The following is an 18,209-nucleotide window of genomic DNA, read 5'->3' as shown; positions in this document are numbered from 1 at the left end:
ATTGATTGTTGATTGCTTCAAAGGCTTTACAAAAATCACCATTAGTAGGGAATAAATTGGGGCGAAGATTAGATCTAAGTCCCCTTGGTATCCTTTGTTGCTTATAATATTCTCTTAAAGTAATTAAATGAAGTTCCATGGTATTCAATCTTTTGAATTCAATCTTTTTTGGACAAAGTGTTGCGGATCCACGCGACCACGGCCCCCTCCTATATCGGGGATACTGGCCATTTCTTGACAAAACTGAATTCACTTGACTTGCCGGCGGAGTTTTTACTTGTGAGTTTTGATGTTGTATCCCTGTATACATCCATTGATCACTCCTATGGTTTAAATGTCGTCGATGTGGCCCTGGCCGGCACAGAGCTCTCTCCCGGGGCGCGCCGGCTGATCCTCGCCCTCCTGGAGGTTGTCCTGAGGAGAAATTATTTTCTCTTCGGGGACACCTTCTACCAGCAAAAGCGGGGTGTGGCGATGTGGCCCCCACCTACGCAAACATCTTCATGGCGGAGGTCGAGGATCGGCTTGTGTATCGCTCCACATTTTTTGAGAGAGTTCTGTGCTGGTGGCGCTACATCGACGACATTTTCTTGATTTGGACGGGTACTGTACCTGAGTTGGATGAGTTCCATACGCACCTGAATTCTGGGGTCCGGGACCTGCAGTTCACCGTGATGCATTCTGCCCGTGAGCTGCAGTTCCTTGACGTCCGAATTCAGGTGCACAATGGAAGGATCTGTACTGATCTCTTCCAAAAACCTACAGACAGGAATACCTTGTTAATGTATGACAGTAGCCACCCTCAGAATATGGTAAGCTCCCTTCCGTGGAGTCAATTACTTAGGGTACGTCGCATCGTATCAGATGACACTCTCTTTGGTTTTAGGGTGGATGAGATGTGCAATAAGTTCAGTAAGAGAGGTTATCCCACCAAATTGATCAACCGTACCAAGCATAGGATTACATCCATGGAACGTAGTTCCACTTTGGTAAGGAAACCACAAAAACAGGAGACCCCCCGAATTCCATTTGTATCCATCTTTGGGAGTGATAGCGGCAATATAGCCACCATCCTACGACAGGAATGGCAGATCCTGCAGAAAGGATTGCCTGCAGTCACTGAATTTTCAGTTCCCCCAATGATGGCATACAAACGGAGCCCCAACCTACGTGATAGATTGGTGAAGGCGGATATAGGGGGTAAGGACACCGAAAGACAGAAAAGACTAGCACCACTGAGGAATGGTAATTTCCCTTGCCTTTCCTGTTGCAACTGCGGTGGCATCATGAAAGGTGACGGTTTTACACATCCATACAGTGGTAAACGGTTTAAGATCAAAGGTCACTATACATGTATATCCACAGATGTGGTTTACATGATACAGTGCCCGTGTAGTTTGATCTATGTGGGGGAGACCACGATGGAATTGAGGGAAAGAATTAACAAACACAAAAGTGCAATAAGAACAGGTGCACTCGACAAACCGGTTGCAAAACACTTCATTGATTGCAAACATTCCATCAATCAATTGAGATTCCGAGTTATCGATAGCGTAGGATATTTGAGAAGGGGTGGGGACAGGAAGGGAATCCTGAGGAAAAAGGAACTTAAATGGATCCATACCCTTAGGTCCCTTCAACCTTTTGGCTTGAATCTAGAGTTCAATGTCTCATCCATCGATTGATATTTGTCACTGTTTTGTCATCTTAGTATAGGGACATCATGTTTTTAACATATATGTAGTGCATCCCCGGGGGAACAGTCTCCAATCTATATGTCAAAGTGCTATGGTGATGGTCTATATGTGATGTATACATGGGATACACTGTCCAGATGGTGGCTATGTGTGGTTGCTGGGCACCACACTTGTTATGATATGTATTTTCTCTATTTCTGTCATGATTGTGAATATGTGCAGTCCGGATTGATGTCCCTTTATAATCAGGTGATCATCGGTGTGGGCAGGGTCCTTATAGTATATAGACCTGTTCACTTTAGATACGGATAGCACATATTTACTTCATAGTAAGCAGCGTTGACCGTGGCGTCATCGTTGTCATGGCGCCGGTGTTTGCGCTGTGTTGTCATTTGCTGCGTACCCCATGTGACCCACGCTATTGACGCACGCATATGCGCACTTAGATGAGTGTCACGGGGTGGACGCGCAGGCTGTGACGTCAGTGGGTGCCTCTGGCAGCTCATTGGCTAGAGACACGTGCGCCGCCGGGTGCCATGGCGATGCATGATACTTCCGGTATGTAAATGTATTGAGACGCGGCTGCGCATTACAGACAAGGGAACGCCGAGGCGAACAACACGAGCTTGGTGGACATGTCATTAGCTGTAAGTTGAAATATGAACATGTGTATTCTATTATACAGTGATTTGCACTGATGATGTAACGGGGTGTGTATTTTATGTGGGGGGTATATATATGCCCATCAGAATTTATGTCATTAGGCTTGACAAAGACTGGTGTACAGTCAAAACGTTCGTTGCCATTTGTGTCTGGAGGTACGATTAAAGAATCTTTTTGATATTGCGGAATGCTGCCGAAGCCATCTTCTTTCTTACAAGTCTCCTGAAGTGAGTCTCCCTCACTGCTGAGTATTTGGGGCACCGCAGCAGGAAATGAGCCTCATCCTCCACGGCCTCCTGGTCGCACTGCTGGCACAGTCTGCTCTCCCTGGGCATGTACCTCTGTCGGTGACGCCCGGATTCAATGAGCAGGCTGTGGGCGCTTAGTCTGTACCGGCTCAGGATCTGTCGGTCTTTTGGATTGGGGAGTTTCTCCAGATATGGGGCCAGTTTGTACTCCCTCTGCAGGCTCTAGTATACTGTCAGCTTCTGGGATGTTCTTATGTCGTTCCTCCAGACGCTAATATACTCCTCTTTGTACTTGTGTAACGTCCTCTGGATTTCACCCTTTGTCAGGCTATATTGGTTGGTGGCTTGGGCAGGCTTGGTTTGGGTGACTTGTTGCAGGGTGCTTTGCCTTTCTGGGGCTTCTTGGTGTAGCAAGGCTTTGTGATGGTAGGAGCTGGGACTGCTGCTATGAAGATGGGCTCTGAATGATAGTGCCCTCTTCTGGACAGCAAAGTAGAGTGGGAATCTGCCCAGTTCTGCTCGACAGGCGCTGTTTGAGGTGCTCCTGTGGACCTGGAGAAAGTGTTTGCAGAGTTCTAGGTGGAATAGTTCTGTTGGCCCAGAGTCCCACTTTGCCCACTCTGGGTATATGTCTGGGCCCCAGACTTCGCTGCCATACAGGAGGATTGGGGCGATGATGGTGTCAAGGATTTTAAGCCAGGCGGTCACTGGTGCTTTAAGGTGATACAGACGCATTCTGATGGCATAGAAGGTTTTGCTCGCCTTGTCTTTCAGTGTTTCCATGGCTTTCTTAAAACTCCCTGATTGGCTGATTTCTAGGTCCAGGTAGGTGTAGCTGTCGGTTTCTGAAATTGGACAGTTGTTTAGCAGGAAGGGAGGACGCCCGGCTGCTTTTCGATTTCTTTTCTGGAATACCATGATGTTGGTTTTCTTGGGATTGATGGGCATTGCCCACGTGTTACTGAACTTCTCCAGGATTTTCAGGTTATCTTGGAGACCTTTCTTAGTTGGCGATAATAGCAGAAGATCATCTGCATAAAGAAGAAATTTTACCTTGGTGTCATGGAGTGTGTCAGGTGCTGTGGAGGACTCCAGAGCTGCCGCCAGCTCATTGATGTAGATGTTAAACAGGGTTGGACTGAGGCTGCAGCCCTGTCTGACTCCTCGGCTCTGCCGGAAATAAGCTGTTCTCCTCCCATTTACTTTCACGCTGCATCTGTTCTCAGTGTAGAAACTTCTGATGACATCATATGTTTTTCCTTCTATTTCGCTTTCAAGAAGTTTCAGATTTATTCTATCTATCTATCTATCTATCTATCTATCTATCTATCTAATTGAAGCAAAAATGGAAAGGCAGCACTCCGGTCTTCAAGTGAAGAAAAGTGGATCTTTAATTACACCCAACATGTTGGGTGTAAATAAAGATCCACTTTTTTTTCACTTAAAGACCGGAGTGCTGCCTTTCCATTTTTGCTTCAATTGGCTGTTTTTCTGTCCAGGAACTTTTTGGGGAATTGCACCTGGCATTTTGAAAGTGTGCTGCTTTTTCTTTTTTTCTTTTATCTATCTATCTATCTATCTATCTATCTATCTATCTATCTATCTTCTAATATCTATCTAACGTCCTATCTTTCTATCTATCTATCTGACATGTCTGTGAACCTCTGTTCACAGGCTAGGCTTGATTTAACTGTGTTATTCTGGCTCTTTATTGTTTCAGCTGTTTGTGCAGCATGATGCCTATGCCTTATAACATATGTATAAACAGTACTATTAGGTTTGTGGAACGCTTGGGCGAGTTATAGGCGGGGAAAGGGGCTCATCAAAGGTCCTAGATAAAATAGATAGATAAATTGATAGAAAATAGATAGATGTGTGATAGATAGATATGTAGATTGAAAGATAATAGATGAAATATTTATCTATTGAACGTTAGATTTGGCCTAGATAAATAATTAATTAGAACAGGACCTTCGGTGAGATCCGCTCTGACATCAGTTTTGGGGGCGGGGGCTGGGAAAATTTGTGGGAGGTGTGGGCGGGGTTATGGGCAGTGATAGGGGCTCATCAAAGGTCCTAGATAAAATAGATAGATAGATAGATAGATGCTGGATAGATAGATAGATAGATAGATAGATAGATAGATTAGCTAGATAGATAGATGGATAAATTGATAGATATGTGATAGATAGATAGATAGATAGATAGATAGATAGATAGATTGTTAGATAGATAGATGAAATATTTATCTATTGAGCGATAGATTTAGATAATTAATTAGTACAGGACCTGTTGTGACATCATCGAAGGTCATATAGCTTTAGCAAAGCTAGACGGATCAAATACCTATTGCCAATATTTATAATAGCTTAATAAGAGTTTAATATAAGCTTAATACAAGTTTGATACCATTTTATTTTTAAACATATTAAACTTAATTAAATTACTGACGCCTTATCGGCTCTAAAAGAATAAAAGGGGATTTGAATGGGCTGTATTTTAGGTGTGGTTTGGGTGGGATTGTGGGTGGGGTTATGTGTGGAGTGGGCGGGGTTATGTGTGGAGTGGGCGGGGTTATGGTGTGGAAAGGGGGCATGGTTACCTGTCATTGTGAGTTTGATGAGTTATGTCCCCCTTACTACTTATGCCTGTATCAAACAGCACTTGCACCCCAATAACAAGAACGGTTTGCTGGAATTACAGAGCTGTATAATGGCAATTTGGGTCCGCAGTCAGTGCAGCAAGGTGTAATAGGATTATTCCTATTACCCAGGCTGTAACCTCCCCTACTGAATCCTGTTCAATACTGTGGATTGATTCCTCTCTACACCTTGAATAATCTTTCCCTGCACTTGTAAATCTTTTTTTAGCACAATGACGTTTTTCCTAGCACTGTCCCTAGCGCCTGCTGACGTCTCTCCCTGCACTAAGTACGCTTGTAAATGGCAAAATCTAAGATGGCTGAGGCTATTTATAGTGCTGTGACATCACAGGGCTGGCTGGCTGCTGATTGGCTGCATGCATGGCATTATGGGTGATCCCGCCTTCCCAGAGTTCCTTTCTCCATGTCCTCACACGTGCAGCAGCCATTTTAGGAAAAATGCGACGAAGCGCGAGGAAATTCAGCTTTGGTGCGAATCGATTCGCTCATCTCTAATTCGTACCGGTGCCAAAATATTCCACTTGGAAATTGAATGTTCCTGAGGTTACACTTGGTTAAAAAAGACTGTTCTACCTTTACTGCTGGCCTCACTCTTCAATACTACATTTCCACTGCAGCGACCCCCAGGGAGCAACAGCCTGAGGGAGTACTCTGTCTATGACACAACACTTCTTCAGGGCCACTACCATTCCTATCCTCTGCACCGGCTCCTCCTGGGCTTGCTGTACAGTACATCCTCCTCTAATAAGATGTGGTGGTTGAGGAGGAGAGATGTGGGTGCACATTGCCAAAGTGAGCCATGATCACTCAGACGGTTGCAACACAAGCTTGTTCCTCATCATAAATTAGTCGCATCCTCTGGTAGCACACGAGATTTAAAAGACCCGCATAAAACACCAGTCTTTGAAAAATCATTTTCATGACCCGACGAAAGCAATATTACTAAAAATGGACCAATGACCTGGCTGCAACCAAAGGTTCTCTAGTGTAGGGATTCTGCCAAGTAACGTCTCATATCTCAGCTTCCTGGACCTTTGTGCGTAGAATATGGAGAAGGAAGTCAGATATTGTGTTACTGCTGCCATCTTTGAATATGAATGACGAGGCATTGAGCGTAGTTACTGGCAGAATAATTATTCCCGTAAAATCTTAATTGCTATTTAAAGGACTTTGCAGCAATAGATTGTGAACCCTGCTGAGGATAAATTGACATTCGGCAGATGTAAGATCCACGCCACATGTCAACTTCCAGTATACTGTATGTAGATATTGTTGAAGAATATTTCCGCAGTTCTCCCATGTCCTAATATGAATTTTGCAAGACGTCTAAATTATATATTACTATATCAAACATATTTCACCTGCGTATTTACGAGTGCATCCTGTGTGTCAATAACACTGGAATTAACAGTGCTTTGCAGGTCTTAGATATTGATGTCCTATCTTTAGGAAAGGTCATTAATATCAGATTAATAGGGGTCCATAACCCGACTTCCCCACCAATCATCTGTTTCGGGGAAGCAGACAGCTCCGTACACAGTGTAGTGGCCGTGCTAGGGTACTGCAGCTCCACTCCTATTTAAGTGAATGGGTGTTGAGCTGAAGGAAACCATCACGGGAAAGTACACCGTGTATAGAGCCTTTTGCTTCTACTTCGTACACTGTATAGTTTCCAGTGCCGCATTTGCTGGATGTTGGACCCCCATCAATCTGATATCGGTGACCTATTGAAGTCACCAGTGTAGTGAACTGCAGAAAGTAGAGTGCTACAATAACTGACAGAAATACATACTTACCAACATATTCAGGACCTTTAAGCCCAGCTCCTCAGACATCCTGGGAATGCCCCCAAATGCCGTGGAACAAATGTCCCAAGATGATGTATAAAGTTGGGTGTCATCAGCATAAAGAAGTCAATGGAAAGCAGACAGGCCCAACTGGAATTGTATGAAGAGAAAACAGGAGGGAGCCCAACACTGAACTTCGGGGAACCGCGACAGTGTTAGAACATGATGAAGAAGTATGGACAGAAAAAGTGTAGATGTAGTACAGAGTCAATCAGAGACTTAATAAAGAAGTAATTGACTAGACAAGTATACACTAAATCTAGAAGTTTAGATGGAAAGTTCAAGAAGAGAGAGACAGGGTGGCGAATGTCTGGTGGTGACACAGCGAGCAGAGAAGTGCAGAGGTTTCTGAAATGCAGAGACTTCCCAACAGTTTAGAGGAAGAAAAAGTAGATGATTGTGGAATATACGTGGTTTGGAGCAAGACATAGTGCAGTGCATGAATGGGTACAGGAAGGTCCATAAATATTGGGACATCAACACAATTCTAACATTTTTGGCTCTATACACCACCACAATGGATTTGAAATGAAACGAACAAGATGTGCTTTAACTGCAGACTGTCAGCTTTAATTTGAGGGTATTTACACCCAAATCAGGTGAACGGTGTAGGAATTACAACAGTTTGCATATGTGCCTCCCACTTGTTAAGGGACCAAAAGTAATGGGACAGAATAATAATCATAAATCAAACTTTCCCTTTTTAATACTTGGTTGCAAATCCTTTGCAGTCAATTACAGCCTGAAGTCTGGAATGCATAGACATCACCAGACGCTGGGCTTCATCCCTGGTGATGCTCTGCCAGGCCTCTACTGCAACTGTCTTCAGTTCCTGCTTGTTCTTGGCGCATTTTCCCTTCAGTTTTGTCTTCAGCAAGTGAAATGCATGCTCAATCGGATTCAGGTCAGGTGATTAACTTGGCCATTGCATAACATTCCACTTCTTTCCCTTAAAAAACTCTTTGGTTGCTTTTGCAGTATGCTTTGGGTCATTGTCCATCTGCACTGTGAAGAGCCGCCGTCCAATGAGTTCTGAAGCATTTGGCTGAATATGAGCAGATAATATTGCCCGAAACACTTCAGAATTCATCCTGCTGCTTTTGTCGGCAGTCACATCATAAATAAATACAGGAGAACCAGTTCCATTGGCAGCCATACATGCCCACGCCATGACACTACCACCACCATGCTTCACTGATGAGGTGGTATGCTTAGGATCATAAGCAGATCCTTTCCTTCTCCATACTCTTCTCTTCCCATCACTCTGGTACAAGTTGGTCTTGGTCTCATCTGTCCATAGGATGTTGTTCCAGAACGGTGAAGGCTTTTTTAGATGTCGTTTGGCAAACTCTAATCTGGCCTTCCTGTTTTTGAGGCTCACCAATGGTTTACATCTTGTGGTGAACCCTCTGTATTCACTCTGGTGAAGTCTTCTCTTGATTGTTGACTTTGACACACATACACCTACCTCCTGGATAGTGTTCTTGATCTGGCCAACTGTTGTGAAGGGTGTTTTCTTCACCAGGGAATGAATTCTTCGGTCATCCACCACAGTTGTTTTCCGTGGTCTTCCGGGTCTTTTGGTGTTGCTGAGCTCACCGATGCATTCCTTCTTTTTAAGAATGTTCCAAACAGTTGTTTTGGCCACGCCTAATGTTTTTGCTATTTCTCTAATGGGTTTGTTTTGTTTTTTCAGCCAGGGCTGGTGCAAGGATTTTTGCCACCCTAGGCAAAAGCAAATTTTGCCGCCCTTGACTCCGCCCATTGGCCACGCCCCTTTACCGCCCCCTTTTTCGGCCACCTATTGCATGCAACATTTTACTTGACCAGCTAATTTTAGATATTCTACAGAAGTCCCCCTCCCCCTCCCCCAAATTAGCCTTTCGAGCAAATAATAAAAATAGTAAAATAGAACATTTAATTAAAACATTTTAATTGTGAACATTTTCTCATATGTAAAACATAAAATAGCAGCATTGCACATATATCAGATACCAACAAGATTTCCAAACATAACTTAAAAATTACAATATAAATAGAAATATTAAAACAGTATAGAATGGTAAAATAAATAACCAAAAAATGAAAAACATTTTGAGCCAGGAGAGATATTAAAGACTAATATTCCAAACACCTCAAATACAGTACAAAAAATAAAAATGTCAATAAACTGAAGTACAAAAGTGCAAATTGTGATTAAATTATAGTGCAAAACAACAAAGTGCAAACTAACATAACAGTGCATAACAGTACAAACCTAAATACAATGAATAATGCAAGTGCCAATCTGTGATCTTTATGCTGTAAAAGCATAATGTCACCAAGGCTATTGGGTCTACAAAAAATTGACTTTTCTTGCTTTAGCATTAGCAAAGTCCTTCAGCAATATTTCAAAGTCAATATCTTGAGCAACGGCATTCTCAATAGACAGCATGGCAAGTCCCACCAGCCGTTCTTGAGACATTGATGTAATGCAAGGCACCAACAAACAGACCAGTGATGAAAGCAAAAAGGTGTTTATTCACCAGAAACATAAACGTCCAGGACACTTGCTGGTAACAAGGAATAATAACAAAAACCAGGCAAGGAGATTCCAGGAATAGTCCCAACCAGTGCTGAATGATGCTGTGCACTTGGCAGTCGAGTCACTCCAGATCTTGGGTCCGCTGCAAAGGACAAAGTTCCTGGCAGTCTTCAGTCACTAGCAGTTGTGACCTATACCTGGTTGAGGGAAAATAACAGTGGGCACTGATCACCCTGAGAGACCTCCTTTTAAATGCCTGCTGACCAATCCCAGGGTGCCAAGTGTCCACTACCATAGGTGAACAAATTGCCCTGCACCTGAGTACATGGCCTAAGGCAATCACAAGTTGATTAACCCATGGCTGGCTCCCTAATCCACTTTGCTCTTGTGAGTCAGTATATTATGCGCCACTGGTCGACGAAGCGCATAAGAAGCGCGTACTCGCGACCGTGTATCCCTTTGCGAACCTGCCCTCGTGCGTACGCACGGACGCATGATTGACTCAGCGCGAGTATGCGAGCGCGTGGACCCAGATGCGGAAACGGAAGTCGCAGGAGACACCGGAGACAACCCTGGCCGCGGCGTCTTGTCACTCGCCTGGCCACTCTGTCCCCGGGACTCCGACGGTCCTCCCCTCCGATGTCCACGCGAACGCATCCCCGCACTGGTTCGCAAAGGGGTCAGCGCTGGTGCATCAGAGACACGCATAACCTGTCCCGCAACTCCACGAGGACCCCTCTTGGTTCCCCTGGAGTGCAAAGCAGGTGAGGATCTTACATTACCCCCCCCTCGAGGAGGCGGCTCTGAAGACTCCAAGCAAGCTTTCCCCGGATTATCCCGGTGAAAGGCTGCCACCAACTCATCCGCATGCACCTGGCGAGCAGGTATCCAACATCTCTCCTCTGGACCAAAACCCTTCCAGTCCACCAAGTATTGAAGAGACCTTTGGACAAAACGGTCATAAAAAATTCTGTTCACCTCAAACTCCGGTACCCCTTGGACCTCCAGCGGGGATGGGGTCTGAATGAAGGGAGCGGAGTCGGCTGCCGATTTGAGAAGTGAAACATGAAAGGTGTTCACTCCTCGGATCGATGGTGGAAGAGCAACCTTGTACGTAACTCGGTTGATCTTTTGTGTCACAGGGTATGGGCCAATGAATCGAGGACCCAACTTGGAAGATGGCTGACGCAGCGGAATGTTCCGGGTGGAGACCCACACCTGATCTCCCACCTTAAACTTTTGCTCTACGGTGCGATGACGATCAGCAAATTTCTTCTGTTGCGCCACCGCACTGCGGAGATTCCGCTGGGCCGACGACCAAATGGGACGTCTATCCTCGAAACATTGATCCACCACCGGTGAGTCAATGGAGGGTCCGGCCAAAGAAGAGAGTCTTGGATCCCTGCCCCCCACGCACCTGAACGGAGACATCTTAGTGGAAGCATGCTCAGAGTTGTTATAAGCCACCTCCGCAAAGGGTAGATACGCTGCCCATTCCTCCTGGCAGTCTGACACGAAGTACCGGAGATATTGCTCCAGGGTCTGGTTAGTCCTTTCCGTCTGACCGTTGGTCTCTGGGTGAAAACCAGAAGAAAAAGACAAATTAATACCCAATCGGGAGCAGAAAGAACGCCAGAAGCGAGAGATGAATTGCACTCCTCTGTCGGAAACAATGTCATCCGGCGCTCCGTGTAATCGAAAGACATGATTCAAGAACAGATCTGCCAATTCTCTGGCCGAGGGCAATCCAGGGAGTGGGATAAAATGGGCCATTTTACTAAAACGGTCCACCACTACCCAGATTACCGTACTTCCAGAGGACCTTGGCAAATCTGTGATGAAATCCATGGAAATGTGAGTCCATGGAGCCTGGGGAATTGGCAGTGGGAGTAAAGTCCCAGAAGGGGCAGAGCGGGACGGTTTACATCTGGCACAAACAGTACATGCCTGGATATAGGCCTTAACATCCACGGACATGTTGGGCCACCACACGTGACGTTTAACAAGGGCAAGTGTTTTCTTAACACCCAAATGCCCGGCAGACTTTGAGTCATGAAGCTGTTGGATGACCTTCAATCGAAGGTTAATGGGTACAAACCATCGACCCTCGGGTTTGTCAGGTGGACTCTCTGCCTGTGAAGGCTCAAGAAGAGAGGACAAGTCCTCCATTACTTCTGCGGCCCCCAGGGCAGCAAGAAAACATTTAGTTGGGAGAATGGTTTCTGGCTCAGAGTCCAGGACGGAAGCAGCCTCAGGGAAGCAGCGGGACAGGGCATCTGCCTTCACGTTTTTGGAACCTGGTTTATAAGTGAGGCGGAAATTGAAGCGGGTGAAAAACAATGCCCACCGGGCTTGTCGGGAGTTGAGTCTTTTGGCACTCTCTAGATACTCCAAATTTTTGTGGTCAGTGTAAACCGTGATGGGATGTTCTGCACCCTCTAGCCAATGTCTCCACTCTTGAAAAGCCAATCTTACTCCCAGAAGCTCTCTATTGCCGATATCATAATTACACTCGGCTGGAGAGAGCTTCCGAGAGAAGAAGGCACAGGGATGTAACCTCTCAGGGTCCCCAGAATACTGTGAGAGAACTGCCCCTACACCGACCTCTGAGGCATCGACCTCGAGAACAAAAGGTCTGGACAGTGGCGTAACTAGAGTTCTATGGGCCCCAGGGCAAACTTTAAATTGGGGCCCCCCCGCCAAGACTCCACCCCCGCCAAGACTCCACCCCCGCCAAGACTCCACCCCCGCCAAGACTCCACCCCCTCCCGGTTTGAAAGTGTTGTAGTTGAATATTAAATAGAAGGAGATAGGGGTTTTAATTTTTTTTTTTTAATGTTACCATATAAAATATAGAAAAAAATGTTAAAAGCGTTCCAGAACAAAGATTCTCCACATAAGGCATAAAGCTTCTTGACCCATATCTTGGTAAATCACCTACAATTAAAAAATATAATAATCACAGAATATTGGCTGTCAGTTTGGTGCCTAATTAGATAAGAATTTCAAATATAATACATTTTTTTACTTACTGAAATTTGATTGTGAATAAGTAAGAGTCGTGCTTCTTAACAAGAACAGAAATCCAAATAAAACATCAAAATTAACCAGCCAGGTCCAACGAGGAGGCATCAAGTAGAAAGGAACCAATTTGTTCTCACTGTAAGAAAGGAGATGGTAGCATTTATTAAGTGACATAATTAGATATGTTAAATATAAAATTATATACATTTTTTTACTTACCAAAATTTGAATGTGAAAAGGAACGAGTCATGCTTCTTAACCAGAACAGAAATCCAAATGAAACATCAAAATTAACCAGCCAGGTCCAACGAGGAGGCATCAAGTAGAAAGGAACCAATTTGTTCTCACTGTAAGAAAGGAGATGGTAGCATTTATTAAGTGACATAATTAGATATGTTAAATATAAAATTATATACATTTTTTTACTTACCAAAATTTGAATGTGAAAAGGAACGAGTCATGCTTCTTAACCAGAACAGAAATCCAAATGAAACATCAAAATTAACCAGCCAGGTCCAACGAGGAGGCATCAAGTAGAAAGGAACCAATTTGTTCTCACTGTAGGAAAGGAGATGGTAGCATTTATTAAGTTGCATAATTAGATATGTTAAATATAAAATTATATAAATTTTTTACTTACCAAAATTTGATTGTGAATAAGCACGAGTTGTGCTTCTCAACCAGAACAGAAATCCAAATGAAACATCAAAATTAACCAGCCAGGTCCAACGAGGAGGCATCAAGTAGAAAGGAACCAATTTGTTCTCACTGTAGGAAAGGAGATGGTAGCATTTAGTAATTATGTTAAGTATTTTTGATGTTGGTAACATCTGCCTTCTTTTTGATATTAAGCTTTTGTTGTGCAGAAACCAGTGCTGTATTCAAATAGTTCAAAGGCGGTCGTTGTGTTTTAGAGTCTAACAACATCAGAATTGCTTATTAATCTGCATCATTGTTACCAAAAAGAAGGCAGCTAAAATAGAACCAAACTAGTTAACTGTTTAGTACAACCAAAGTTGAATAAATTGAACTGGGTTAGTATGAACTTTGATAATATAACTCCCTGTACCCAACAAACTGCTCACTTACGCAAAATACATATTACTAGAAGTTGCGCCGTCTCGCTTTAGACTCAGCAAATTTGTCAACAATAGCTGGAATGTCCAGTTTTCTTGCTCTTTCATTCTCAATGCTTAGAAGGGCAAGGCCAGAAAGCCGTTGTTGTGACATGCTGTTTCTCAAGTAATTTTTAATCAGAGATAATTTGGAAAATGATCTTTCTGCAGATGCCACCGTCACTGGTAATGTGAGGAAAAGTATTAAAGCTGTACATACATCCGGTAGGGTAGATGACAAAGCAGCATTGTCAATTATAAGCAGGTGTGCCAAATCTTTAACTGTGTGGAGCTCAGAGATCTCATTTTGCAGTGCGCTCCGAAAACTAACCAATTGCCCTGCGAAATCGGAAGATATATCATCTTGGTAATAATGCTGAAATTGCAGTGCAGCTTGAAACAAGTTATCCTCTGATTCAGTCGCCAGCACACGTGGCTGAATGATCCGAAATCTTTCAACTACAGTGTTCATGCTACCAAATCTGCTTGATAACTGGGATGTTATTACATCTAAAGTAGCATAAAAAATAGTAGTTTTAAATCTCTTCTCTGGGTCTTGCAGTCTTTCGTCCAAACATAGCTCCCCACTATGGCGCTTTACTTTGGGCACTCTTTTAATTACAAACATTGCAGGAATTCCCCACTTCTCAGCAAGTTTGATAGCTGTTGTTTTAGCATCTTCAAATTGCTTCCTGTAGCTGCTAAGAGCTTCAATGGCATTATGAATTAAATGGGCTGCATTGCACAGATCCATATGTTCTGACTGCAGAACCTTTGATATTGCATTTATATGCTCCAGAACTTTACTCTGTAGAACAAGTAGGAAGACAAACTCAAAAGATTCAATTTTATTCCTAAGGACCCTGGCCTCTTCCCTCTCTTTACTTTTGGTCGAAGTCAATATTAATTTAGACAGTGCTTTAAGGACATCAACAAACCGAAAGCGTAGGGCAAGCAGCGAGTCATAACGGGATGACCATCGTGTTGGGCACAGTCTTTTTAGGGTCACAGAGGATTCAGTGGTTAGTGACTGAAGAACAGACCATCGGGTGATACTTTCTCCAAAAAAAACATACAAACTCTGTATCACCTCAAAAAATCTTGACACCTCAGGTACGTGGCTCACGGCATCTTGTAGAACTAAATTAAGGTTGTGGGCTGCACAGTGAATGTACAAGGCATTTCTTTCTTTCTTTTGAATGCGAGTTTGAACACCCGAGTATACTCCACTCATGGTGGCAGCACCATCATAACCCTGCCCCCGACATTTTGATAGCTGTAAACCTCTACTTTCTATACATTTTATAATGTCATTTTCAAGTCCTGCAGCACTAGGGTCTTCTACGACATGAAAACCTAAAAATGCTTCTTGTATAGCTATAGCAGTTGCCCTTTGGGTTTTGTCTCTGCTTACAGTCACATATCGGAATATTTGACTTAATTGGTCAACTTTAGAAACATCTTGTGTTGTGTCCATAATTATTGAATAAAAATTGGAGGCTTTAATTTCACTCACAATGCCTTCTTCTACTTTTTTTGAAAGGATATCTATTATTTCATTTTGTATTTTGGGGCTTAGGTATTTAGCTGTCCCCTGCGGTAACTGGAGTAGCTCCTTCAAAACATGGTCATATTCTGCGAGCAGCTCTACAATAGAGAGAAAGTTGCCATTATTACTCTCGCCTATTTTTTCGACATGACCACGGAAAGCTAGATTAGACATTGCCATGGTTAAGGTCACATTGGTTATTCGATGAAGGACTTGTCGCCAAAAGTTTTTCTCTTTTAAAATTTGTCTTTCAGTCTCTGCATCTATGTTTTTTTTTCTCCTCCATTGATCATACACAATACAAGCGTCCATGTGAGCTTGGGAAGCTTCATGAATCTGTATTTTTGCTGAGAGCCTTTGCCATTTTTTTATTCCTTTAGCCCATGCAGGTTCAAAGCCTAATCTTTTACGATCACCAAATAACCAGCATGGCTCGCAATAAGCAACGTTTAGCTTTGGAGAGTAGCATAACCACATGACAGGAATCTTATGGCCTGCTTTTGTAATTCTGTCATAGTACTTCTCAGAGAAACACCTGTTATCGTTATCTCTGGGAAATGGCCCGTTAGGTCTGCAGGGGCCATTAGAAATAATAAATTTTTTTATGTTGGGGTCTTTTATTGTAATGGGAAAATGTCCCCTATCTGTAACATACTTTTCTCCAAGTAAAGTACGTTCTATACAGACAGTGCCAGCATCTTCACTTTCTAAACTTTCTTGTACTTCAGATATACTGGCACTTGTATGCGGCTCCACTTCTTCAATGCTAGGACTGAAGCTACATGTTTCACTGTGGATACTATCCTCCTCCATCAACGATTGAGAGCTTTCAATAACTGTACTAGTAGAAGGTCTCTCAGTCTCACTTATGTCCTCACACTGACCAGTTATGGTCTCAGTAGTTGCAGAACCACCAGAAGCACCAGCAGCCTGTGAAAAATAGCTGCTTATTTTTGGGAGTTTCTGAGTTTTTTTCTCATCTTCCCTTTTTCTTTTGCGTTTTTGTGAGCCACTCATATGATGGTAAGACGACATTATGGTGGATTAGGTTAGTTGCTGCGACACAAATTTATTTAATCTGCAAATTAAATATGAAAATTGCCTGAGTTTTAAAGACTTTGAGATTGAAAAAACGGCAACAATGGCATAAAACAGTTCTTTTCCAACTGAAATACAAAACTCACTAGTGAGGCACACCCCAATTGTTGGGGAGACACTACTCCATTATTGGTACAGAAGAACGAAAAGGACAGATTTGTTACAAACCTGAGCCGAACTGAGCCTACAGACCCGTCACATGCCGGAGACCTAAGCGCACCTTTGTGACATCAGGCATAAAGAAAACAGGCGAAATGGATCAAGGGCCAGGGAATTTTAATACAAGGTAACAGACGTACAAGACAATAACAGGAGTGCCTCAGTTACTGTTACAGATCAGCGGGTGTGGACCCACTGCGCCACTGACTGGCTATACTCTGGAGGGGCGTGACTAAGCAACTACCTGGTCTTCACTAGAGCCTCTGATGGTGAGGATAGGCTTGGCTGCAGGTAGTTGCCAGGTGCCACTCCAGAGCAGTCCCCGAGTCAGTGGCAGCATTCATACAGTATAACGTGTCTCCTTGTGGCCTCAAGTGTCAAAATACCCATTTCTTTTAACCACCTCAGCCCCCAGTGCTTAAACACCCTGAAAGACCAGGCCACTTTTTACACTTCTGACCTACACTACTTTCACCATTTATTGCTCGGTCATGCAACTTACCACCCAAATGAATTTTACCTCCTTTTCTTCTCACTAATAGAGCTTTCATTTGGTGGTATTTCATTGCTGCTGACATTTTTACTTTTTTTGTTATTAATCCAAATTTAACGATTTTTTTTGCAAAAAAATGACATTTTTCACTTTCAGTTGTAAAATTTTGCAAAAAAAACGAGATCCATATATAAATTTTGCTCTAAATTTATTGTTCTACATGTCTTTGATAAAAAAAAAATGTTTGGGTAAAAAAAAAATGGTTTGGGTAAAAGTTATAGCGTTTACAAACTATGGTACAAAAATGTGAATTTCCGCTTTTTGAAGCAGCTCTGACTTTCTGAGCACCTGTCATGTTTCCTGAGGTTCTACAATGCCCAGACAGTACAAACACCCCACAAATGACCCCATTTCGGAAAGTACACACCCTAAGGTATTCGCTGATGGGCATAGTGAGTTCATAGAACTTTTTATTTTTTGTCACAAGTTAGCGGAAAATGATGTTTTTTTTTTTTGTTTTTTTTTTCTTACAAAGTCTCATATTCCACTAACTTGTGACAAAAAATAAAAACTTCCATGAACTCACTATGCCCATCACGAAATACCTTGGGGTCTCTTCTTTCCAAAATGGGGTCACTTGTGGGGTAGTTATACTGCCCTGGCATTTTCCAGGGGCCCTAATGTGTGGTGAGTAGGTAAATGACCAGTGAAATCCGAAAGGTGCTCTTTGGAATATGGGCCCCTTTGCCCACCTAGGCTGCAAAAAAGTGTCACACATCTGGTATCTCCGTACTCAGGAGACGTTGGGGAATGTGTTTTGGGGTGTCTTTTTACATATACCCATGCTGGGTGAGAGAAATATCTTGGCAAAAGACAACTTTTCCCATTTTTTTATACAAAGTTGGCATTTGACCAAGATATTTATCTCACCCAGCATGGGTATATGTAAAATGACACCCCAAAACACATTCCCCAACTTCTCCTGAAAACGGAGATACCAGATGTGTGACACTTTTTTGCAGCCTAGATGCGCAAAGGGGCCCAAATTCCTTTTAGGAGGGCATTTTTAGACATTTGGATACCAGACTTCTTCTCACGCTTTGGGGCCCCTAGAATGCCAGGGCAGTATA

General features: G+C 43.2%; 1 long non-coding RNA gene across 1 annotated transcript; it reads right to left on the bottom strand.

Annotated features, from left to right (window-relative positions):
* Positions 1–12,708: 12,708 nt before the first annotated feature.
* Positions 12,709–13,534, bottom strand: LOC121003811. Its single transcript, XR_005779608.1, has 4 exons — positions 13,306–13,534; positions 13,096–13,223; positions 12,885–13,012; positions 12,709–12,801 (listed from the first exon to the last, which is right to left on the bottom strand). It is a non-coding gene; the product is annotated as an uncharacterized LOC121003811 (long non-coding RNA).
* Between the last annotated feature and the right edge of the window lie 4,675 nt (positions 13,535–18,209).

This window comes from Bufo bufo, chromosome 6 (genome assembly GCF_905171765.1).
Source record: "Bufo bufo chromosome 6, aBufBuf1.1, whole genome shotgun sequence".
Taxonomy (NCBI): Eukaryota; Metazoa; Chordata; class Amphibia; order Anura; family Bufonidae; genus Bufo; species Bufo bufo.
This window is presented reverse-complemented; position numbering and strand designations above follow the sequence as displayed.